Source organism: Salvelinus namaycush, chromosome 27 (genome assembly GCF_016432855.1).
Source record: "Salvelinus namaycush isolate Seneca chromosome 27, SaNama_1.0, whole genome shotgun sequence".
Lineage (NCBI taxonomy): Eukaryota > Metazoa > Chordata > Actinopteri > Salmoniformes > Salmonidae > Salvelinus > Salvelinus namaycush.
In genome coordinates this window covers 4601196-4627991 of record NC_052333.1, presented here as the reverse complement: position 1 = coordinate 4627991, position 26796 = coordinate 4601196, and the positions used below count along the sequence as shown (strand labels likewise).

The window sequence follows — 26796 nt, the reverse complement described above, 5'->3', positions numbered from 1 at the left end:
AGATATTAGCTGATGTACGAAGGGCTATATAAAATAAACTTGATATGTACAATGTGCAGGGATAGTGGAGTATTGAGGTAGATATGTACAATGAGCAGGGATAGTGGAGTATTGAGGTGTATATGTACAATGAGCAGGGATAGTGGAGTATTGAGGTAGATATGTACAATGTGCAGGGATAGTGGAGTATTGAGGTAGATATGTACAATGTGCAGGGATAGTGGAGTATTGAGGTGTATATGTACAATGTGCAGGGATAGTGGAGTATTGAGGTAGATATGTACAATGTGCAGGGATAGTGGAGTATTGAGGTAGATATGTACAATGTGCAGGGATAGTGGAGTATTGAGGTGGATACAGTGCATTCGGAAAGTATTCAGACCCCTTCCCTTTTTCCACATTTTGTTACGTTACAGCCTTATTCTGAAATGGATTTTTTAAAATTCAATCCTCATCAATCTACACACAATACCCCATAATGACGAAGCAAAAAACAGTTTTTAGAAATGTTTGCAAATGTATTTAAAATTAAAAACAGAAATACCTTATTTACATTTGCTATGATACTCAAAATTGAGCTCAGTTGCATTCTGTTTCCATTGATCATCCTTGAGATGTTTCTACAACTTGATTGGAGTCCATCTGTGGTAAATTCAATTGATTGAACATGTTTTGGAAAGGCACACACCTGTCTATATAAGGTCCCACAGTTGACAGTGCATATCAGAGCAAAAACCAAGCCATGAGGTCGAAGGAATTGTCCGTAGAGCTCCGAGACAGGATTGTGTTGAGGCATAGATCTGGGGAAGGGTACCAAAAACATTTGTACAGCATTCAAGGTCCCCAAGAACACAGTGGCCTCCATCATTCTTAAATGGCAGAAGATTGGAACCACCAAGACTCTTCTTAGAGCTGGCCGCCCAGCCAAACTGAGCAATTGGGGGAGAAGAGCCTTGGTCAGGGAGGTGACCAAGAACCCGATGGTCACTCTGACAGAGCTCCAGAGTTCTTCTGTGGAGATGGGACAACCATATCTTCAGCACACCACCAATCAGACTTTTATGGTAGAGTGGCCAGACGGAGAACACTCTTCAGTAAAAGGCACATGACAGCCCACTTGGAGTTTGCCAAAAGGCACCTAAAGAACTCTCAGACCATGAGAAACAAGATTCTCTGGTCTGATGAAACCAAGATTGAACTCTTTGGCATGAATGCCAAGCGTCACATCTGGAGGAAACCTGGCACTATCCCTACAGTGAAGCATGGTGGTGGCAGCATGCTGTGGAGATGTTTTTCAGAGCAGGGACTGGGAGACTAGTCAGGTTCGAGGGAAAGATGAACGGAGGAAAGTACAGAGAGATCCTTGATGAAAACCTGCTCCAGAGTGCTCAGGACCTCAGACTGGAGTGAAGGTTCACCTTCCAACAGGACAACGACCCTAAGCACACAACCAAGACAATGCAGGAGTGGCTAAGGGACAAGTCTCTGAATGTCCTTGAGTGGCCCAGCCAGAGTCCGAACTTGAACCCAATCGAACATATCTGGAGAGACCTGAAAATAGCTGTGCACCGATGCTCCCAATCCAACCCAACAGAGCTTGAGAGGATCTGCAGAGAAGAATTTTAGAAACTCCCCAAATACAGGTGTGCCAAGCTTGTAGCATCATACCCACAAAGACTTGAGGCTGTAATCGCTGCCAAAGGTGCTTCAACAAAGTACGGAGTAAAGGGTCTGAATACTTATGTAAATGTGATATGAGTTGTTTTATTTTTAATAGATTTGATTTGTCATTATGCTTTGTCATTATGGGCTATTGTGTGTAGATTGATGAGTAAAAAACTATGTAATCCATTTTAGAATAAGGCTGTAACGTAACAAAATGTGGAAACAGTCAAGGGGTCCGAATACTTTCTGAATGTACTGTACAGTATGTACTATGTGCAGAGATACTGGGGTATTGAGGTAGTCATGGATTAGGAGAACGTGACTGATAGCAGGATAAATAATAATAATAATAGTAATTCTTCAGGCCTTTCTAAGACACTGCCTGGCATGTATGTCCTGGATGGCTGGGAGCTCACTCCCAGTTATGTGCTGGGCTGTCACCCCGACCCTCTGGTACGGTACTCAAGTGAGGCCAATCGCTTTGAGATCTATAGCACTGGAAAATGGATGGTTGAAATTAATGACAGCACTTCGACCTATATACTTCAATTACGACATAAATATATACTGTACGTACCTTATGAAAAACACGTGCTAAAAGGAAGATGAGCAGCCTATAGGCAAGTCTTCCTCTGTGAAAGTTTAGTTTGTTTGAGGGCTTGTTCGTATCTATTCAATTAATATCTGAAAATTAAAAAAAAAACTCTTAAACATAGGACCTATCCCAAATGGCACCCTATTCCCTACCTAGTGCACAGGGCTCTGGTCAAAGGTAGTGCACTACGTAGGGAATAGGGTGCCATTTAGGACGCAAGTTAGGGGGTAGTAGGCGCAAACCACAAGTGCCCGTGTTCTTCTCAGTCCAGTCACATAAGAGGCCATTGTTCTGCAGGACAGTTCTGGAGGGCAGCTGCACTTTTTTTTACCAAAACCACTTCAGTTTATTAATAACCCATTCGCTATGACTGCTGTGGAGGCAGTTGAAGAAGTCCCCCTCTGTAACACAATCAGAATGTGCTTTTTATTAGAACATGAGGTGGCATTGACCAAGCCTTGGAATGCTGTGGATTCTGGTCTTGAGGCAGGTTAGGGGTCAGTCTTGTGGACCGGATACGAGGGATGACTCTCAAACTTTCCAAATCAGACTGTGGCTGTGTCCCAAGAGGCATCCTGTTCCCTATATAGTGCACTTCTTTTTGATCAGGGTCCAGCTACAGTAGTGCACTATATAGGGAATAGGGTGCCATGCAGTGCGTGACTCCAGCCTGTAAGTTGCCACTCTGGTCTATCTACAAGAGGATGGGGGTTTTGTTGGGTTATGCAGATTGCTTCTCTGCGACTTGGCTAAACCAAGACTGTCCCCCAAAAGGACCCGCAAGTTCTGCTGAAGGAGCCGTTATGACACGCCAATGCTTCTGGAAACTTCTGAAAACAGATAATCTCTTCTAATATCTACTGTCAAATCCAGACTTCTAGATCTGTACATCCAGACTGACAAGAGGCAGGTCTTCACAACAATTTTTCAACATCTGTCGTATTGCGGTAGCTCGTCAAACCAACACATTAACCGACAGTATGGAAGAAAAGCAGTGGTATGAATGGTTTCACATCACACCCTCATGCTCTCTTTCTCCACAATAATAAAACATCTAGCTCTGTGGGTGGGAAGAGAGTGGTGAATGCAAATGATTCTTATAGAGAGAAAATGAGGCAGACGTGTGGGAGTTTAGATCGTATCTGTGCTGAATTAACATCTTCTGTAAGCTGTGTTACTGAACTCCTAGTAGCCTACACGTTTTAATAGTAGATACCAAGATCAATTCATTTTTTCTCCCCTAATAATTCAAATGATGACATTATTATGCATGGAAGGTCATGGACAAGGTCATGGAAGGTCATGGAAGGTCATGGACAAGGTCATGGAAACACATTTAGTGTTAGTCACATGTGTGACTATATTCACACTCAAATAAGGTCCAGAAAGAGAAGGTCAAGAAAGAGACCAACATAAACGTTAAATCTTTGCCAAACTTATATTGGTCAGAACGGGCTATGTTGGTGCATGTTGTGTGCAGTGGAACAATGTGAGTCATAATGGGTGAGTAACGTCCAGGAGTTGCCACTCTACAGGTAGTCTGAGATGTGATGGTGAGGTGCTCTCACAGGACAGAACCACCTTTCCGTGGAAGTCATGACTGACCACACACTGTGACTAGTGACAGCGGTGACGTCAGAAAGTGTACCATCAAACTCTGCTAAGCTTCTTTGTGTGACAGGGCACTGACTGTAGAAAGAGTGAATGCCTTCCTACTTCTTCTTTTTACGCAATTTGGCCACCGTTATAAAAATACAATTTTAAACAATGGGAGTCATTCATATATTTCAACTGTCTTGTTAAGTTTTCTAAAAGACCAAAAAGCAACAATGAAAAAAATCAAGACATATGAATAGCTATTCGCACAGTGAACACATTTCGTTATATACATTTTGCAAATGTGTGAAGATCCAATTAGGTCCAGTCCAGAGAAAAAATCTACCTTGATCGCAGTATTTCCTCCTGGCAAAATAGCTTGGCCTGTGCAGCATGCCCTTAAAAATGAGACATTCACTGGGGTGCCATCGTACCATCCTTAATATCCCTCACATACATACAGTACAGGCCAGTCTTTGTCCAAAAGGACACCGTCTTTCCTACATAATGCAATACTTTTGACCATGAAGTGCGCTATGTAAGCAATAGTGTGTCATTTTAAGTGCGGCAATTATGTGGGCAATCTGTTTCACAGATAAAAAACTGCCACATCTCCCACGCATTGTTCATTAGTGAGCTATTTCTCTTAGCATAAAAATATACCGTGACTTTTTTCATTAGGTGATGTGTCATAGCGGAAACACACAGTGGCAGCCGTCATGATTCGAGGCACACAGGCATAGCTTAATAAAAACAGAACAGCATCTGCTGATGGATTCATGTCTCCTCTTCAGCATCAGCCCGACAATGGGGTACTGTGACTCAATGTATTACAGGACCAAGATTTTCCAACTATGTTGAAGTAGAGTATATCTCCATTAGATAAATCTCCCATTTATAGATACAATTCTCATAGTAGCTTAATTGACTTAACCTGATGTGGACATCAATAGCCAACACATTTTGTTGTAAGATAAAATATTTAAAATGTAGGCTGGTAAGTCATGTTTTTTTACAAAATAATGGGCAAATAAAAAAAAAACATGAGCTGGTGCACACCCAGAGAAAATTATTTTATGTAGAGGTGCTGACTAACAGCGAATAAAATATAAGCTATAAAAATAAAAACAGTCACACACTCTATATATAAACTCCCAGTAATTCATTGGGTAAATCACCAATGTTTCAGCATCACTGTGCCTTCTTCAGGGTAAATGAGGAAGTAGAAGGCAGACTATCCAAAAGACACAATACACTACATGGTCAAAAGTAAGTGGACACCTGCTCGTCAAACATCTCATTCCGCAATCATGGGCATTAATATGGAGTTGGTCCCCCTTTTGCTGCTATAACAGCCTCCACTCTTCTGGGAAGGCTTTCCACTAGATTTTGGAACATTGCTGCGGGGACTTGCTTCAATTCAGCCACAAGAGCATTAGTGAGGTCGGCGTTCCAATCATCCCAAAGGTGTTCGATGGGGTTGAGGTCAGGGCTCTGTCCAAACCAGTCAAGTTCTTCCACACCAATCTAGATAAACCATTTCTGTATGGACCTCGCTTTTTGAACGGGGGCATTGTCATGCTGAAACAGGAAAGGGACTTCCCCAAACTGTTGCCACAAAGTTGGAAACACAGAATCGTCTAAAATGCTATTGTATGCTGTAGTGTTAAGACTTCCATTCACTGGAACTAAGGGCTGTGTCTGAACCATGAAAAACAGCCCCAGACCATTATTCCTCCTTCACCAACTTTACAGTTGGCACTATGCATTCAGGCAGGTAGAGTTCTCTTGGCATCCGCCAAACCCAGATTCTTCCATCGGACTGCCAGATGGTGAAGCGTGATTCATCACTCCAGAGAACGTGTTTCCGCTGCTCCAGAGTCCAATGGCGGCAAGCTATACACCATTTCAGCCGACGTTTGGCATCGTGCATGTTGATCTTAGGCTTGTGTATGGCTGCTCGGCCATGGAAACCCAATTCAGTACAATCTGTAGAAGCTATGAGAATAGAAAGGTTCAGTACTTTTGTGAAGCATCACAGTACAGTTGAAAAATATATGGCAAATAGAAATCCAAAATGGATGGTTTTAAGAGATAGATGGGAGGGGTTGAATGGAGCTGAAGGGTGGGACAAATAACAACAAGATAACCAATGTTAAACATACAGGGTTTGTAAAATGTATATAGGTTCAGAAATGTTGTGAAATAGCACAGTTACAAATAGAAATCAAACCGGATGGACATCAGAAATAGAGGTAGGACTAAAAACAAACAAAATATAACTATTGTAAAATAGATTGTGTCTGTAAAATGTGTAATATGTACAATTGAAGTCGGAAGTTTACATATACTTTAGCCAAGTACATTTAAACTCAATATTTCACAATTCCTGGCATTTAATCCAAGTACAAATTCCCTGTCTTATGTCAGTTAGGATCACCACTTTATTTTAAGAATGTGAAATGTCAGAATAATAGTAGAGAGAATGATTTATTTCAGCTTTTATTTCTCCCTCTATATATATATACAGTTGAAGTCTGAAGTTTACATACACTTAGGTTGGAGTCATTAAAACTTGTTTTTCATCCACTCCACAAATTTCTTGTTAACAAACTATAGTGTTGGCAAGTCGGTTAGGACATCTAGTTTGTGCATGACACAAGTAATTATGCCAACAATTGTTCACAAACAGATTATTTCGCTTATAATTCACTGTATCACAATTCCAGTGGGTCAGAAGTTTACATACACTAAGTTGACTGTGCCTTTAAATAGCTTGGAAAATTCCAGAAAATGATGTCATGGGTTTAGAAGCTTCTGTTTAGCTAATTGACATCATTTGAGTCCTTTGGGGGTGTACCTGTGGATGTATTTCAAGGCCTACCTTCAAACTCAGTGCCTCTTTGCTTGACATCATGGGAAAATCACAAGAAATCAGCCAAGACCTCCGATTTTGTTTTTTAGACCCCCACAAGTCATTGGGAGCAATTTCCAAATGCCTGAAGGTACCACGTTCATCTGTACAAACAATAGTATGCAAGTATAACCACCATGGGACCATGCAGCCGTCATACCGCTCAGGAAGGAGACGCGTTGTGTCTCCTAGAGATGAACGTACTTTGGTGCGAAAAGTGAAAATCAATCCCAGAACAACAGCAAAGGACCTTGTGAAGATGCTGGAGGAAACAGGTACAAAAGTATCTATATCCACAGTAAAATGAGTCCTATATCGACATAACCTGAAAGGCCGCTCAGCAAGGAAGAAGCCACTGCTCCAAAACCGGCATAAAAAAGCCAGACTACAATTTGCAACTGCACATGGGGACAAAGATCGTACTTTTTGGAGAAATGCCCTCTGGTCTGATGAAACAAAAATAGAACTGTTTGGCCATAATGACCATCATTATGTTTGGAGGAAAAAGGGGGATGCTTGCAAGCCGAAGAACGCCATCCCAACCGTGAAGCAAGGGGGTGGCAGCATCATGTTGTGGGGGTGCTTTGCTGCAGGAGGGACTGGTGCACTTCACAAAATAGATGGCATCATGAGGAATTAAAATTATGTGGATATATTGAAGCAACATCTCAAGACATTAGTCAGGAAGTTAAAGCTTGGGTCTTCCAAATGGACAATGACCCCAAGCATACTTCCAAAGTTGTTGCAAAATGGCTTAAGGACAACAAAGTCAAGGTATTGGAGTGGCCATCACAAAGCCCTGACCTCAATCCTATAGAACATTTGTGGGCAGAACTGAAAAAGCGTGTGCGAGCAAGGAGGCCTACAAACCTGACTCAGTTACACCAGCTCTGTCAAGAGGAATGGGCCAAAATTCACACAACTTTTTGTGGGAAGCTTGTGGAAGGCTACCTGAAACGTTTGACCCAAGTTCAACAATTTAAAGGCAACGCTACCAAATACTATTTGAGTGTATGTAAACATCTGACCCAATGGGAATGTGATGAAAGAAATAAAAGCTGATATAAATCATTCTCTCTACTAATATTCTGACATTTCACATTCTTAAAATAAAGTGGTGATATTAGCTGACCTAAGACAGGGAATTTTTACTAGGATTAAATGTCAGGAATTGTGAAAAACTGAGTTTAATTGTATTTGGCTAAGGTGTATGTAAACTTTCGATTTCAACTGTATATATATATATTTATATATATATGACCCAAAAATTGTCTGTCCTCGCTTGCAAAACTCACTGACGTGCTCCAAACTGCCTCTGGAAACAACGTCAGCACAATAACTGTTCGTCGGGAGCTTCTTTTTAAAAAATAGTTTTATATACATATATGTGCTGACGTTGTTTCCAGAGGCAGTTTGGAACACGGCAGTGAGTTTTGCAAGCGAGGACAGACAATTTTTACACGCTACGTGCTTCAGCACTCGGCAGTCTCATTCTGTGAGCTTGTGTGGCCTACCACTTTGCGGATGAGCCGTTGTTGCTCCTAGATGTTTCCACTTTAAAATAACAGCACTTACAATTGACTGGGGCAGCTCTAGCAGGGCAGAAATTTGATGAACTGATTCGTGGCATCCTATGACAGTGCCACGTTGAAAGTCACTGAGCTCTTCAGTAAGACCATACTACTGCCAAATTTTGTCTATGGAGATTGCATGGCTGTGAGCTCGATTTTATACACCAGTCAGCAACGGGTGTGGCTGAAATAGCCCGAATCCACTCATTTGAAAAGGTGTCCACATAATTTTGTATATATAGTGTATGTGTGCAGCATACAATTCCATAGGCCTTTCTTTGCATAAATGCAAAGCAGTGGCATTCAAGTATGGGGTATTTTGCTGGGTGCATCTTATCCAATTTATTATAGAAGGCTAGTATTATTCAATTTAGTTTTTTTATATAATTAAAATGAAAACAATCTGAAATAAATTGGATTTGTAATACCCTAAATGTCTATGATTGTTGGGGAAAACTGACCGCAATCATTGCATGGCACCCTCTATGTATCCAACATTTTTTATATAGCAGCTGTATAATCTTCGATTTTCAAACTCACCCTCAATACCTCAGGCAAGGCCACAGTCTACTAGGCTTTTATATGGTTAGTAATTGCTATGGGAGATCTGCATGGGAAAGCCCGGTCGGCAGTCGTAGGGGCGCAACGTGACCTGAAAAAAAGGAACCTCCGGGAAAACCGTCAGTGCAAAGGGGAGATCTTTAGGGGGGTGGGCGACAAACGATACTTGAAATAAACACTATTTTAGACTGTTTTTAAATTGTACATATGATCTACACATAGTTGATATACGTTTTAAATGAATGTGCATGTATAAAGTAAAACGTAAGGCCTTGGTAATATTGTTTTCAGTAATTTATTCGCTCGTAGTTCGACCGTCTCACACCTCCCGGAGATGACATCCTGTGGTTGGGAGGCGGAGACGGGACCCCCGGTGACGTCAGTGGGCCTGTCTGTTTCCTGCAATAGAAAGTGAGAGAAGAGAGACTAAATAATCAATTTGTCCTTACAGTTAAGGTGTGTTACACCTGCAACCCCTGACAATTATTAATATTAAGACTGCACTTGTAAGTATATTTGAATGTAGTTTGTGTATATTTATTTATTTTATCGTTAATGTGTTAGCCACTTCGGTCTGCATCGGGATGTGTTCTGGCAGTGTTTTCACGGGGCGCTCGTGTCCAAGGCTTGTCGGGGACGTTCTAGCTGGTTCGGCTAGTTCTTTTCTCAAGGCCATCACTGTTTTGTTTCGTTTAGCTCACGCCTGTGCTTTTTTTGTTTGCCAAGAAGGAATGTCCAATTTTAGGACCAAACAAGTCAAACTTTCAGAGCCGTCGTTGCTTACCGTAGCATCGTTGTTTTGGTGTAGACGTCTGCAGCATTCGAATGTGGTGTGTGTAATGTTACTATCTTGCTTGCTACGCAACGTGTACTGAATGTGCCTATTTTGCGCCCATAGGTAAGACTTATCTATTGCAATTTATCTGATACACTAGCCAGTGTTTATATGTTACGCAACACATGGCAAACAAAGTGTTGAAAATAATGTCGCATTTTGTTGAATTAGGGAAGTGCAGCCGTTGTACTGTTGCAGAGAGCGAGGGGGTTTCCCTGACTCCTCCCTCAGTTACAGCGCGTTCATGTGTTGCTACAGACATAAAAATACGATGTTCCCATATTGCTTTTGATTTAGACTGCGTTCCCTGGAAATAAGATTGACATGTGATATAACATGGATTGTGAAAGCACATTGATGAATGACTACAAGGAAACAGGGGTGTTTACCTGTTTAGATGTGTCACTTGAAGCCACCGTTATTGGTTGGATAGACTGATTTGATTATGTCACAGACAGGGGTTTGGCTATTCAAAATTCATATTTCATAATGCAGGACATCGTGTCTATTGTTTTACATGCGGCTACAATGTTGCTGTAAAATGCTGCAAGGTGACTGACGGGAAGGAATCCTCCTAGGTGTGTGTTGAATGAGTCAGCCGTTAGTGACCAAGAGAGAGGATTTCATTCGGACAGTTTTTGGCCTACTGCAACATTTACTCAGCAGCTCATTGTGGCGTCCTCATCAAGCTGTCAATTTCGTTCGGGGTGTTTCCTCAAATATTTATCAGCTGACACGCGCGCCGCACACGCACGTCTTTGGTCTCCTCCTGACATGCAGCATCGTCTGAAGCATCAAGCATTCGACCTGTCCTTCGTTCTGCGAGGCAGGTGGGTGCCTAGGGCTGCATGTTATATTGTGTGACTTTCATTGTCGTTCTTTCGGTGACCTGGTGCAGACGCTATGTACAACACTGCCGATTTATTGCACTGACTTCGAGAATGATGTCATTGCTGTGGCAGCGCACATGTAGCAGTGTATGGTTAAAAATCCTACAGTTGTAGTAACTGACTGTTATGTAACATTGGCAAACGGAACATAGACGTGATGCTGAAAGATAATGTTCAGTGGAAGGGATTGGACGAGGTTGATTGTTATGAATACTACAATAGGTTATTTTAGTAACGCCATGTAGGAAAATTATATAACAGCATGCAGATCATTATATTTCAAAGGTTTTGTCATTTTCAATAAAGTCATAAAAAAAAAAAAGTATAGATATAATTCAGGGCAGTGTATTGGAGGGCTATTTGCAAGAGTGCTATGCTTTGCCGTGGGTTTTGCTGATGTTTTTTTGTTGTTGCAGAGCGCAGATTTGCATAAAGAAAAAAAAGGAGACCCGATCATCCTCTGTAAAAGAAAAGAAAAGGGCAGCAATACAATTAAACAACTACTACTACGAGATCACATTGCCCTTTCAGTGTTTGCAGAGGTCTGATTGTGACGCAATGATCAATGGAGTGTTAACTTTTACAAGAGGATCCGTCTGATATTAGCCCTGCCCGCTAACCGCCATAGCACCCTGGCGCGCTTACTTCCCGCCAGACACAGGGCCTTATTGTTGGCACCTTTAATCATTCGGGAACGTGTGTCGTCAAAACGAAGGACAGGGATGCGTATCTGACATGGACTTGTCAATCAGGCATTTACCAAAAACAATCTCCTCTTGGTTTAGATCAGACTAGAGATAGTTACTCCAGGGCTTATAGTTATATGGATATAGATGCCTTCACATCTCTTTTGTCTGTTCAGAATTCACCACATTTCAGTCGCAGGAGTGTCATCCTGTCATACGGACATTATACCATCAAACCTAGCTAGAGCTTTTCTTTTTCAGTAGGTGTGGACTGAAGTAAGAATTTCGCCTCTGTACATTTGGGCAGAAGTAACTATTTAGCCTGTGTACATTTGGGCTGAAATAAGAATTTAAAACATGTATCTTTGAATCAATTGTTTGTATATACACTAGATGACCGACAGGGGGCGCTGTATTGAAGCGACCGTACCTCCATCTTGGCACTCCCCCACCATTGTAGAACATATTTTGGGAGCTATTAAAATGCATTCACTAATGTCTACATTTGTTTTTGCCACATTTATTTTATTACAGACACCTTAATGCAGGGGTGGGCAACTCCAGTCCTCGAAGGGCCTGATTGGTGTCACACTGTTTCTCCATCCCTAGCAAACACAGCTGATTAATCAAATTGCATTCTAAACTGAAGATCATGATTAGGTGATTATTAGAGTCAGGTGTGTTAGCTGGGGTTGGGGCAAAACTGTGACACCAATCAGGACCTTGAGGACTGGAATCGCCCACCCCTGCCTTTAATGCATACTTTATAATTATATTATGTGAGCTAAACAAAATTAAAATAAATACACTGCTCAAAAAATAAAGGGAACACTAAAATAACACATCCTAGATCTGAATAAATGAAATATTCTTATTAAATACTTTTTTCTTTACATAGTTGAATGTGCTGACAACAAAATCACACACAAATTATCAATGGAAATCAAATTTATCAACCCATGGAGGTCTGGATTTGGAGTCACACTCAAAATTAAAGTGGAAAACCACACTACAGGCTGATCCAACTTTGATGTAATGTCCTTAAAACAAGTCAAAATGAGGCTCAGTAGTGTGTGTGGCCTCCACGTGCATGTATGACCTCTCTACAACGCCTGGGCATGCTCCTGATGAGGTGGCGGATGGTCTCCTGAGGGATCTCCTCCCAGACCTGGACTAAAGCATCCGCCAACTCCTGGACAGTCTGTGGTGCAACGTGGCGTTGGTGGATGGAGCGAGACATGATGTCCCAGATGTGCTCAATTGGATTCAGGTCTGGGGAACGGGCGGGCCAGTCCATAGCATCAATGCCCTCCTCTTGCAGGAACTGCTGACACACTCCAGCCACATGAGGTCTAGCATTGTCTTGCATTAGGAGGAACCCAGGGCCAACCGCACCAGCATATGGTCTCACAAGGGGTCTGAGGATCTCATCTCGGTACCTAATGGCAGTCAGGCTACCTCTGGCGAGCACATGGAGGGCTGTGCGGCCCCCCAAAGAAATGCCACCCCACACCATGACTGACCCACCGGCAAACCGGTCATGCTGGAGGATGTTGCAGGCAGCAGAACGTTCTCCACGGCGTCTCCAGACTCTGTCATGTGCTCAGTGTGAACCTGCTTTCATCTGTGAAGAGCACAGGGCGCCAGTGGCGAATTTGCCAATCTTGGTGTTCTCTGGCAAATGCCAAACGTCCTGCACGGTATTGGGCTGTAAGCACAACCACCACCTGTGGACGTCGGGCCCTCATACCACCCTCATGGAGTCTGTTTCTGACCGTTTGAGCAGACACATGCACATTTGTGGCCTGCTGGAGGTCATTTTGCAGGGCTCTGGCAGTGCTCCTCCTGCTCCTCCTTGCACAAAGGCGGAGGTAGTGGTCCTGCTGCTGGGTTGTTGCCCTCCTACGGCCTCCTCCACGTCTCCTGATGTACTGGCCTGTCTCCTGGTAGCGCCTCCATGCTCTGGACACTACGCTGACAGACACAGCAAACCTTCTTGCCACAGCTCGCATTGATGTGCCATCCTGGATGAGCTGCACTACCTGAGCCACTTGTGTGGGTTGTAGACTCCGTCTCATGCTACCACTAGAGTGAAAGCACCGCCAGCATTCAAAAGTGACCAAAACATCAGCCAGGAAGCATAGGAACTGAGAAGTGGTCTGTGGTCACCACCTGCAGAACCACTCCTTTATTGGGGGTGTCTTGCTAATTGCCTATAATTTCCACCTGTTGTCTATTCCATTTGCACAACAGCATGTGAAATTGATTGTCAATCAGTGTTGCTTCCTAAGTGGACAGTTTGATTTCACAGAAGTGTGATTGACTTGGAGTTACATTGTGTTGTTTAAGTGTTCCCTTTATTTTTTTGAGCAGTGTATATATAAAAACAGTTTCCTTAAAAAAATCCTAATCAAGCTACACACAATATCCCACAATGACAAAGCGAAAACAGGTTTCTAGACATTTTTACTAATTTATAAAAAAACAGAAATATCTTATTTATTTAAGTATTCAGACCCTTTGCTATGAGACTTGAAATTGAGATCAGGTCCATCCTGTTTCCATTGATCATCCTTGACGTTTCGAGAACTAGATTGGAGTCCACCTTTGGTAAATTCAATTGATTTGACATGATTTGGAAAGGCACATACCTGTCTATATAAGATCCCACAGTTGACAGTGCATATCAGAGCAAAAACTGAGCAATTGGGGGAGAAGAGCCTTGGTCAGGAAGGTGACCAAGAACCCGATGGTCACTCTGACAGAGCTCCAGAGGTCCTCTGTGGAGATGGGAGAACCTTCCAGAAGGACAACCACCTCTGCAGCATTCCAGCAAATAAAGCCTTGATGGTAGAGTGGCCAGACGGAAGCCACTCCTCAATAAAAGGCACATGACAGCCCACTTGGCGTTTGCCAAAAGTCACCTAAAGAACTCTCAGACCATGAGAAACAAGATTCTTTGGTCTGACGAAACCAAGATTGAAATAAGAATTTAGACCGTGTACGTTTGGACTGGAATAAGAATTTCGACTGTGTACGTTTGGACTGGAATAAGAATTTAGACCGTGTACTTTTGGACTGGAATAAGAATTTAGACCGTGTACTTTTGGACTGGAATAAGAATTTAGACCGTGTACGTTTGGACTGGAATAAGAATTTAGACCGTGTACGTTTGGACTGGATTAAGAATTTAGACCGTGTACGTTTGGACTGGATTAAGAATTTTGACCGTGTACGTTTGGACTGGATTAAGAATTTTGACCGTGTACGTTTGGACTGGATTAAGAATTTTGACCGTGTACGTTTGGACTGGAATAAGAATTTTGACCGTGTACGTTTGGACTGGAATAAGAATTTTGACCGTGTACTTTTGGACTGGAATAAGAATTTAGACAGTGTACCTTTGGACTGGAATAAGAATTTAGACCGTGTACTTTTGGACTGGAATAAGAATTTAGACCGTGTACTTTTGGACTGAAATAAGAATTTAGAAAGTGACACCGGTTAGGCTGACAGTCGCAACAACAGCAGTGTTCTCTCTTCCAAGTGATTAGGACAGGAGACTACACACACCCACCCCGTAAATGCCAGCTTTTGCCCATTTAAAAAAGAAGCTAAATCAAATTGTCCGGGAGAAAAAAAATCCATTGGAAAATAATGCTTTTTATTCATTGATGGAAATAGCAGTCGATGTGCCCCAACTTCAAAGGCAAATATACTTTATAGGCTAATAAATCCTCAAGCTGCTTGAAAATGTATATCTGGTGTGTTTCTATTTTTACCCACGTTAAAGACGCAAGGTCCTCGTAAGGGACTTCAGCTAAGTGTACCCTGACTGAGCAAAATTGGCGAATATTATGTTGATTATCCCTGTTTCCAGTGCGCCCGCCGAGAGGAAATCCTTTCTCCAAAACGGAGTAAAGACGGCCTCAAGATCGCTCCTTGAGGACAAAGTAGCGAGGCTGAAGCGAATCGCAAGCTGCCCCAAGGAGTTGGACTGATTTGACTTCCCAACAGCAGAGGCTCACTTTTGAGCAGGCCAAGGTCCGCTGCAAGTAAATTAGAGGCAAATGATTGTGTTGGTCAGCCCGGTACTAGTAGTTCTGCTGCCGCCCTAGACAAGATCAACATATGTCGCTCCTGTTTCATGTATAGTAGGACTATAAAGATTTGGAATGGATTGATAGACTGTAGAGTAATGATGTGTATCATGCGAAATTGGTGTATTTCAATTGTGCTTATTTAGTAGCACTTGGAAACAAAACCAGTGCTTCCATACATGTATGGCGTGCACCTCGTTTCACAGGAGCATTGTAAAATAAGCTTCCTCTCAATTAACCAACCTTTTTTTTAATGAATTCTTTGGATTTACTTATCGAATTTGATTATCCGACATCAGTTTTATAATTTCTTCATTTTGTTGCCGCCTTGAGTCGCCTCTCCACTGCTGTGGTGCTGAATCACAGCTTGACTGGGGTGTGGGGCAGGCCGGCTCTGGTGTTCGTAGACAGCCATGTTTTGTTATTTTAATTGGCTTAATTAAAATATTAATGTCTAGGCTAAATAAAATTTGAGAGGCCTAGGTTGTATTTAAATAAAAAACAGCTGTGATTTGTTATTTATTAATTAAAGTGTTCTTACAAATAGCCTGTAAGACAGGTCGTTCGCACATTTTATTATACAAATGTAATATTTTGAATTTGTTTTACTGTCTAGGCAGTCAAGCTGTCCCGTGCTAAACTTTCCTAACGGGAACCCTGACACACACCACACACACACACACACACACACACGGAAGAATGCATGGACTGCTTAGTGTTTATTGATCTTCACTGTGTGTTGAGCTAACGCTGACCACTCTGTTGTTTGTGTGTGTGAACCCAGAGGGTGTCCCTGACTGTGTGTATGTGGAGTCAGCTGTCCCCCAGCTGGTCTACCTGCATTAGAGAATCTACCACCTTTCAGAAGATGTGTCAGTGAGTGAACCAACCAACCGGGGAGAAGAAAATGCCGCGCACAAAGCAGAACAACCCCAAGAACCTTAAAGGTGAGTCCCAAAAATGTGTGTTATGAATGTGTCTTCTATTCTAACCTATCCTATTCTCACCTATCCTAACCTATCCTATTCTCACCTATCCTAACCTATCTTATTCTCACCTATTCTAACCTATCCTTTCTCACCTATTCTAACCTATCCTATTCTCACCTATCCTAACTTTACCTATCCTAACCTATTCTATCCTAACCTATTCTATCCTAACCTATTCTATCCTAACCTATTCTATCCTAACCTATTCTATCCTAACTTTACCTATCCTAACCTATTCTATCCTAACCTATTCTATCCTAACTTTACCTATCCTAACCTATTCTATCCTAACCTATTCTATCCTAACCTATTCTATCCTAACCTATTATATTCTAACCTATTCTAACCGAGTCTATTATCCTATTCTAACCTATTCTATTATCCTATTGTAACCTATTCTGTCCTATTCTATCCTATTCTATTATCCTATTCTAACCTATTCTATTTTATTATGTTCTATTCTATCCTTTTACATTCTACTCTCTGTCAGGTCATCTTTAGTTTAGACTTCAATAATCGGAAGCAAGTGAGCAATAGACAGAAATAGGAAGGGATCACTGAGTCACCTGTCCTAACCCCAGTCCCCTAGTCCCCAACACACTTCTGTCCACACAGACCAAATGTCTATAGGATCTGCTGACACATGGTCGTCCACTTCCCTTCTGGGTGATTTTGCTGGTTAGTCTTTTGTCATACACTTTCCTATTAGTGCTTCCTATTCCCTTCAGTGTGTGCTGTGGGAAGCACAGAAGTAGAATACATTGTGTAATTCTATGGTGGAACATCCCTTTAGGCCGATATCGTTGGAGTCTGTATGTTAGTTATGGTTGGAGTCTGTATTAGTTATGGTTGGAGTCTGTATTAGTTATGGTTGGAGTCTGTATGTTAGTTATGGTTGGAGTCTGTATGTTAGTTATGGTTGGAGTCTGTATGTTAGTTATGGTTGGAGTCTGTATGTTAGTTATGGTTGGAGTCTGTATGTTAGTTATGGTTGGAGTCTGTATGTTAGTTATGGTTGGAGTCTGTATGTTAGTTATGGTTGGAGTCTGTATGTTAGTTATGGTTGGAGTCTGTATGTTAGTTATGGTTGGAGTCTGTATGTTAGTTATGGTTGGAGTCTGTATGTTAGTTATGGTTGGAGTCTGTATGTTAGTTATGGTTGGAGTCTGTATGTTAGTTATGGTTGGAGTCTGTATGTTAGTTATGGTTGGAGTCTGTATTAGTTATGGTTGGAGTCTGTATGTTAGTTATGGTTGGAAGTCTGTATGTTAGTTATGGTTGGGAGTCTGTATGTTAGTTATGGTTGGGAGTCTGTATGTTAGTTATGGTTGGAGTATAGTGTGTAAGCTCATATGGCTTATGTTCATGTTTACAGAAGCATGCCTGTTAATCAAGAGCAGAGCTATTCTTTGGCTGCATTAATTGCTTTTGATTTCTACTAGGGTTGCAAAGATACCGGTAATTTACCAAAGTTACCAGAACAATCAGTAATTTAGGTAATTAACATATAATCTATGACAATCTATTTTAACTTTGGCAATTTATACTTTAATAACTTTACATTTTTTTATTAATATACAGTATACTTTAAATAAAAATAAGTATTAATATACAGTATACTTTAAATAAAAATAATCTGTGTCCATATTGTCCATGAGCTTCTAGTAGATAGACCATATGGTTCAAGAGAAAATAGCCTAATTAATGGGAAAAAAGCATCTAAAACAATGGCATTATTTTTAGTTAACTTTGCAACTCTTCCAAACATAGACTTTTTTCACAAATGCCACCAGTTTGACGCTAAAACATTGACAACAAATACATATTGACATAAATAAAATGTAAAAAAAAAATATATATATATATGAAGAATAGTTAATGCTCAAACCCTTGTATTTATATTATAATGCTATTCAGTAAGTTTTTGGTTCATTTAGGATAATGTTTCACAGCTTTGTCATTCTATTTTTTATTTATTTTAAATCATCTTAATTAATAATTTTATACATTTTACATGTGATACGGCCACGCAGAGGGACAGAGATGATAACAGACACCTGTGATGATCTGAAGAACCCAGAAGGGCCACTAGATGTCTTGTGAAAAAAATTCAGAAACATTTCTTGAAAGTTACCAAAATTCTGGTAGTTCACTGGTGAATTTAGAAAGTTAATGAATAATATACCCTCCCTTTGCAACCCTAATCTCTGCCAATGGCTTTCCTATGCTAATTATTGGATGATTGTGTGTTTGTGTGTGTGCGTGTGTGATGCATGCAAAGTCCACATGAGTAAAATGAGAAAAGGTTTCTTTTGCCAATCTCTGTTTACTCATCATATAACCCCCCCCCCCCCCCTGCATTCTTATTGCTTTGAGCTTACTTGGCCAAACAACGTTAATCATTTAGATTTATAGCAGCATATTGCCTAATGGAGGACTGTGAAAGTGTACATTTCCCCAGTCACGTTCGACCAGTTACTATTTTAGAGCAAGTCTAAACCACGTGTAGTGGTGGTGGTAGTAGTGGTGGTAGTAGTAGTGGTGGTGGTAGTAGTAGTGGTGGTGGTGGTGGTGGTGGTAGTAGTAGTGGTGGTGGTAGTAGTGGTGGTGGTGGTAGTAGTGGTGGTAGTAGTAGTGGTGGTGGTAGTAGTGGTGGTAGTGGTAGTAGTAGTGGTGGTAGTAGTGGTGGTAGTGGTGGTGGTGGTGGTAGTAGTGGTGGTGGTAGTGGTAGTAGTAGTGGTGGTGGTAGTAGTGGTAGTAGTGGTAGTAGTGGTAGTGGTAGTAGTGGTAGTAGTGGTAGTAGTAGTGGTGGTGGTGGTAGTAGTAGTGGTGGTGGTGGTGGTGGTAGTAGTAGTAGTGGTGGTGGTGGTGGTGGTAGTAGTAGTGGTGGTAGTGGTAGTAGTGGTGGTAGTGGTGGTAGTGGTAGTAGTAGTGGTGATGGTGGTGGTAGTGGTAGTGGTGGTAGTGGTGGTGGTGGTAGTAGTAGTGGTAGTAGTGGTAGTAGTGGTAGTAGTAGTGGTGGTGTTGGTGGTAGTGGTAGTAGTAGTGGTGGTAGTGGTGGTGGTGGTGGTAGTAGTAGTGGTGGTAGTGGTGGTAGTAGTGGTGGTGGTGGTAGTAGTAGTGGTAGTAGTGGTAGTAGTAGTAGTGGTGGTGGTAGTGGTGGTGGTGGTGGTAGTAGTAGTGGTGGTAGTGGTGGTGGTGGTAGTAGTAGTGGTGGTGGTGGTGGTAGTAGTGGTGGTGGTGGTAGTAGTAGTGGTGGTAGTAGTGGTGGTAGTGGTGGTGGTAGTGGTGGTGGTAGTGGTAGTAGTGGTAGTAGTAGTGGTGGTAGTGGTAGTGGTAGTAGTAGTGGTGGTAGTGGTGGTGGTGGTAGTAGTGGTAGTAGTAGTAGTGGTGGTGGTGGTGGTAGTGGTAGTAGTAGTAGTAGTAGTAGTGGTAGTAGTGGTAGTAGTGGTAGTGGTGGTGGTAGTGGTGGTGGTAGTGGTAGTGGTAGTGGTAGTAGTAGTGGTGGTAGTGGTGGTGGTGGTGGTGGTAGTGGTGGTAGTAGTGGTGGTAGTAGTGGTGGTGGTGGTAGTGGTGGTGGTGGTAGTGGTAGTAGTAGTGGTGGTGGTAGTGGTGGTAGTAGTAGTGGTAGTAGTGGTAGTAGTAGTGGTGGTGGTGGTGGTAGTAGTAGTAGTAGTAGTAGTAGTAGTGGTAGTAGTGGTAGTAGTAGTGGTGGTGGTAGTGGTAGTAGTAGTGGTAGTAGTAGTGGTGGTAGTGGTGGTGGTAGTGGTAGTAGTAGTGGTGGTAGTGGTGGTGGTGGTGGTAGTAGTGGTAGTAGTGGTGGTGGTGGTGGTAGTAGTAAATAATGAATTGTCTGCCACCTAAAGGCAGGACCTAATTTAAGGAATGGAAGGAAGCTTCATCTTTCCTCAATTGTTTCCTCTGGCAATGTATGGATTTGGTTTGTTACAAGAACAAGTACTGCAGTGAACAAGGATTTCCCATCCTCTCTGGCATATCTCTCTTTCTCTTCCACCAGTTTCTCCATGTAGTTTCAGACTGAAGGAACGCAAGGAAATTACCTGACCAGATATCTGTATAGTATATGAAAACTAAATACAGATGTAGGTTCTTAATTTGAGTACGAAAAAGTATGAAAATGTATGCACTCACTCTGGATGAGAGCGTCTGCTAAATGACTAAAATGTAAATGTAGAATGAGACAGTTTGCTACAGTAGGAAAATAATGCTGCAGCATGTGGATTATAATTCATGGACATTTTTTTGTAGGGGTTGATACATTTTTGTCATGATAAATCAAGTCTGACATTTTAAAGCGGAAACTACAAACTTTATAAACCTTGAATAGTTTGCATTTCCTGCTGTGCAGGAACAAATTAAGATCCTACATCTGTTGGGGATTGTACCGTTTCTGTGTTGTGACTTCTATGGTTTCAGAAGGATCTCAAGGAAATGAGAGTATTAGATATATTAAAAATAAATCCCAGTAGCTTGCTTACAGCTTTTGTATTGTGTCGTTTGACCTTTGACCTGTTTCATCACTTCTCCTCTCTGTGCTCGGAGGCTGGATTTAGTGAGACAGGAAATGCTGCTGTTCAGTGTTATCACATGTTCAGTCACATTCTACTGCAGTGACTGTCATACCCCTCAGATCCTCCTAATGCTCTTCTTGGGAACTGCACACACCCTCCTCTCCAAACTGCTTCTGGCAATCACATGTTGATGCTCAGTCAGACCTCAAGACAACATTCCTGTATGTATCCTGTCACAATCTACAACAGCCTCTTTTTCTTCTTGGTCTAATGGAAAAGGAGGGCCCCCATTAACATCGCCGTGGCTTTTGTGGAGCGGGTCGAGAGTTTCAAGTTCCTTGGTGTCCACATCACCAACAAACTATCATGGTCCAAACACACCAAGACAGTTGTGAAGAGGGCACGACAACACCTTTTCCCCCTCTGGAGACGGAAAGATTTGGCATGGATTCCCAGATCCTCAAAGATTTCTACAGCTGCACCATCGAGAGCATCCTGACCAGTTGCATCACCGCCTGGTATGGTAACTGTTCAGCCTCCGACCTTTAAGGTGCTGGGGCCAAGCTTACTGCCATCCAGGACCTTTTATACTAGGCGTGTCAGAGGAAGGCCCAAAAAATTGTCAGACTCCAGTCACCCAAGTCATAGACTGTTCTCTCTGCTATCCCACGGAAAGCGGTACCGGAGCACCAAGAGGCTCCTTAACAGCTTCTACCCCTGAGCCATAAGACTGTTGAACAATTAATCAAATGGCCACCCGGACTATTTACATTGACCCCCCCCCCCCCCCCCCCATCGCTTTGTTTTTACACTGCTGCTACTTGCTATTTGTTATTTATGCATAGTCACTTTACCCCTACCTACATGTACAAATTACCCCTGCACATTGACTCGGTACCGGTACCCCCTGTATATAGCCTCATTACTAACCTGTACCCCCGCACATTGACTCGGTACCGGTACCCCCTGTATATAGCCTCATTACTAACCTGTACCCCGCACATTGACTCGGTACCGGTACCCCCTGTATATAGCCTCATTACTAACCTGTACCCCTGCACATTGACTAGGTACCGGTACCCCCTGTATATAGCCTCATTACTAACCTGTACCCCTGCACATTGACTCGGTACCGGTACCCCCTGTATATAGCCTCATTACTAACCTGTACCCCTGCACTGCACATTGACTCGGTACCGGTACCCCCTGTATATAGCCTCATTACTAACCTGTACCCCTGCACATTGACTCGGTACCGGTACCCCCTGTATATAGCCTCATTACTAACCTGTACCCCTGCACATTGACTCGGTACCGGTACCCCCTGTATATAGCCTCATTACTAACCTGTACCCCCGCACATTGACTCGGTACCGGTACCCCCTGTATATAGCCTCATTACTAACCTGTACCCCCGCACATTGACTAGGTACCGGTACCCCCTGTATATAGCCTCATTACTAACCTGTACCCCCGCACATTGACTCGGTACCGGTACCCCCTGTATATAGCCTCATTACTAACCTGTACCCCCGCACATTGACTCGGTACTGGTACCCCCTGTATATAGCCTCATTACTAACCTGTACCCCTGCACATTGACTCGGTACCGGTACCCCCTGTATATAGCCTCATTACTAACCTGTACCCCTGCACATTGACTCGGTACCGGTACCCTCCTGTATATAGCCTCATTACTAACCTGTGCCCCCGCACATTGACTCGGTACCGGTACCCCCTGTATATAGCCTCATTACTAACCTGTACCCCTGCACATTGACTCGGTACCGGTACCCCCTGTATATAGCCTCATTACTAACCTGTGCCCCCGCACATTGACTCGGTACCGGTACCCCCTGTATATAGCCTCATTACTAACCTGTACCCCTGCACATTGACTCGGTACCGGTACCCCCTGTATATAGCCTCATTACTAACCTGTACCCCCGCACATTGACTCGGTACCGGTACCCCCTGTATATAGCCTCATTACTAACCTGTACCCCTGCACATTGACTCGGTACCGGTACCCCCTGTATATAGCCTCATTACTAACCTGTACCCCCGCACATTGACTCGGTACCGGTACCCCCTGTATATAGCCTCATTACTAACCTGTACCCCTGCACATTGACTCGGTACCGGTACCCCCTGTATATAGCCTCATTACTAACCTGTACCCCCGCACATTGACTCGGTACCGGTACCCCCTGTATATAGCCTCATTACTAACCTGTACCCCTGCACATTGACTCGGTACCGGTACCCCCTGTATATAGCCTCATTACTAACCTGTACCCCTGCACATTGACTCGGTACCGGTACCCCCTGTATATAGCCTCATTACTAACCTGTACCCCCGCACATTGACTCTGTACCGGTACCCCCTGTATATAGCCTCATTACTAACCTGTACCCCCGCACATTGACTCGGTACCGGTACTCCCTGTATATAGCCTCATTACTAACCTGTGCCCCCGCACATTGACTCGGTACCGGTACCCCCTGTATATAGCCTCATTACTAACCTGTACCCCTGCACATTGACTCGGTACCGGTACCCCCTGTATATAGCCTCATTACTAACCTGTGCCCCCGCACATTGACTCGGTACCGGTACCCCCTGTATATAGCCTCATTACTAACCTGTACCCCTGCACATTGACTCGGTACCGGTACCCCCTGTATATAGCCTCATTACTAACCTGTACCCCCGCACATTGACTCGGTACCGGTACCCCCTGTATATAGCCTCATTATTGTTGTTTTACTTTAGTTTATTTAGTAAATATTTATATTTCTTGAACTGCATTGTTGGTTAAAGGCTTGTAAGTAAGCATTTCACGGTAAGGTTGTATTTCAGCTGTTGTATTTGGCACAAATCATCATTTGATTTAATGCAGTGTGTTAAATAAATATATGAAAAATAACAAATTCCAGGAAAAAACTGTGGCTTTGGCAAAAAATAATTACATTTGAAAATAGCCCCCCAAAAATTGGCAAAGTATATAGACCTCAGTTGTTTTGAGCCGGGGCCTTCGAAGGCCAAAGTTCCTTCCTTATTATTTTTGGCTTGAAGCTCTGTAATGAATACTCGCACCATGGTTACGGACAATCATGTCAATAAGGGAACCACCCTAGTGTGTGTGTGTGTTCATGTCTTCGAATAAGGTTGTCACATTAAGTCCTGTTAAGAGATACAAAAGATGAATTGTTATATTGTCTTAAACCCATCTGGATTGGCACTGGCAGGTGAAGTTAAAACAGGGTGACACTCTGGTGTGTGTCTTCTCTCTCTCTCTCTCTCTCTCTCTCTCTCTCTGTGTGTTTGTGTCTGTCAACATGACAGGAATGCCGTGACGCAGTTTGCGGGTTTTAAGTCCGGAACTCCAGCAGTTGGTTTCCAAGCAGCTCTGGTTGGGCGGGAGCCTGGGTCATAACAGTAGTTTCCCCTGGCCTGCCGCTCATTCTCCCATCACTGACTGACAGAGTCACATTTAATGGCCATCATACATTCAGTCACCATTGAGGACCTTAAAGGTGCAATATGCAGAAATCGCTCCGCCATTTCCTGTTTGCAAATTTTTTAATAGTTTGCCTAATTTCAGTTTGTGTCAAAGTAAGCAGTCATTGTGTAGAGAATCATTGTACCATCTAAACTGCTGTGAAATATATTTTCCATAACCAAAAATATAGTTTTTTTTAGCTGTTTGAATCTGGTGTACAAAACCCAAAGTAAATGACACAATAACGAAACTTTAGAACGGGATGCATAGAAATAGAGCTCTACCGCTTCTTAGACTTGCGTTCAATGAGCATGACAGATCTATAACTCGTATATCTGCGACTTTGTTTGGGTCCCCCCAAAAATTACTTATTGGAGCTTTAACAGCCTAACGGGGTAGCTTATTTTTAGCTATTCAAAGATGAAAAATTCAAAATATTTGCTGAAAATTTAATTATGCTCAATAATAAGAGTCTAAGAACTTGAATTATTTATTCTCTCGTATTATTTATTTCAGTGGTTTTGCGAACTTTATGATATTTAGATTCTGTACTGTTCAGTTTATATGCTGTTTGGTCTGTATCGGGTGAATGACTTGCGGAAGCACCATAGCTCACCCTTAGATACCCCATATCCCTCTTTATTGTGCCCCTAAAAATGCCCAGACTTGTTGGCCGCTGAAGTTTTTATTATAGCACCAAGGCTGCCTGTCTTTTATAAAAGGTGTCTTCTCAGGAAGTGTCTTCTCAGGAAGTGTCTTCTCAGGAAGTGTCTTCTCAGGAAGTGTCTTCTCAGGAAGTGTCTTCTCACGAAGGCTCAGGATGTGTCTTCTCACGAAGGCTCAGGATGTGTCTGCTCCCCTGCTTTAGCTAGGAAAAAACACTGTCTGCAAAATGGGGAACAATTTATATGTAGCGGCCCACACATTTAACAAGGTGGGAAAAATGTTTAGGCTACCCTTTTTAAAGGAAAAATACATTGAATCTCCCTCACTATGCGAATTCCCAAACTGATCTGCCTTGTTTAGATGCTGTTATATAATGCATTAACTGGATGTGAATGCATTCGGATAAGGTCAATATAGTGCATAGCAGCTCTACTAGCCAGTTGAATATTCCACCTATACGGTGGTTTCTGACAATACCAACATCACTCTACCTGCATCCCAAAAGCACTCTTTTCCCTACAGTCCCTGGTCAAAAGTAGTGCACTATAAAAGGAATTAGGTGCCATTTGGGACCTAGACTCTGTTTTTAATAATCAACCCATAGATCTGCTCTCACTGACTTCATTCAGCCAGTGGTTACTGTTTAGGTGTTGTTGTGTGTCAGAGTAGGGCTGTAGCGGTCATGACATTTTGTCAGCCGGTGATTGTCAAGCAAATCACTGCCGGTCTCATGGTAATTGACCGTTTAATGAACATAAACTCATTTAGTATCTCCTGGCTTCCACACGTAGCCTACAAGCCACTGATATAGACTTTTTGGAACATCTACAAGTCTAATAAATCAATTTAATATAGCCTGCACCATCACAATAAAACCATAATTTATTTTAGACAGGTCTAAAGAAACATGATATTAAGAAAATATAGTGTATTTCAGAAGAACAGAATAGTTTACTCTGAGTTGTCGTTATGTTAGGTCCTGATCTGGCTATGCCAAATGGCTGTTGGCTACTCTAATTCATTTGGCAGACAAGATTTGTTTAGAATTCCATGGCATTATTTTATAGTATGAAGAATACAATTGAACGTAGCTGAATAAAATAGAAAATATATTTTTTCCAAATGATTTCTGAAGGAGTGCGCACATGCGGCTATTTTGTGTTGAGCGTTTAAGTAACAGGTCCTCTTATATGCTTCATTTGGAGTTATTTATGATACAAACGTTGGGCTATATGTTTTGATTTTAATACATTCTCTAAGGCTGCATGATGCGACTCTAATGATGATTTCAAAAAAGTTGCATGAAAGGCATGAGCTCTGCTTTGTTTTTTGCTCAGGCTGCACACACGTTTATCAGTCTCTCATTCACAATATGACAAGCACTAGAGCTCTAGAGCTCTGTCAGTGACCATTGTGTTCTTGGTCACCTCCCTGACCAAGGCCCTTCTCACCCGATTGCTCAGTTTGTAGGGGCGGCCATTTCTAGGAAGAGTGTTGGTGGTTCCAATCTTCTTCCATTTAAGAATGATGGAGGCCACTGTGTTCTTGGGGACCTTCAATGCTGCAGAAATGTTTTTGTACCCTTCCCCAGATCTGTGCCTCGACACAATCCTGTCTCAGAGCTCCACGGACAATTCCTTCGACCTCATGGCTTGGTTTTTGCTCTGACATGCACTGTCAACTGTGGGAC

The 26796-nt window shown here is 42.5% G+C and overlaps 1 long non-coding RNA gene across 1 annotated transcript; it reads left to right on the top strand.

Annotated features, from left to right (window-relative positions):
* Positions 1-9267: 9267 nt before the first annotated feature.
* On the top strand, positions 9268-21253 carry LOC120022866. Its single transcript, XR_005472643.1, has 3 exons — positions 9268-9408; positions 16198-16360; positions 21214-21253. It is a non-coding gene; the product is annotated as an uncharacterized LOC120022866 (long non-coding RNA).
* Positions 21254-26796: the final 5543 nt, after the last annotated feature.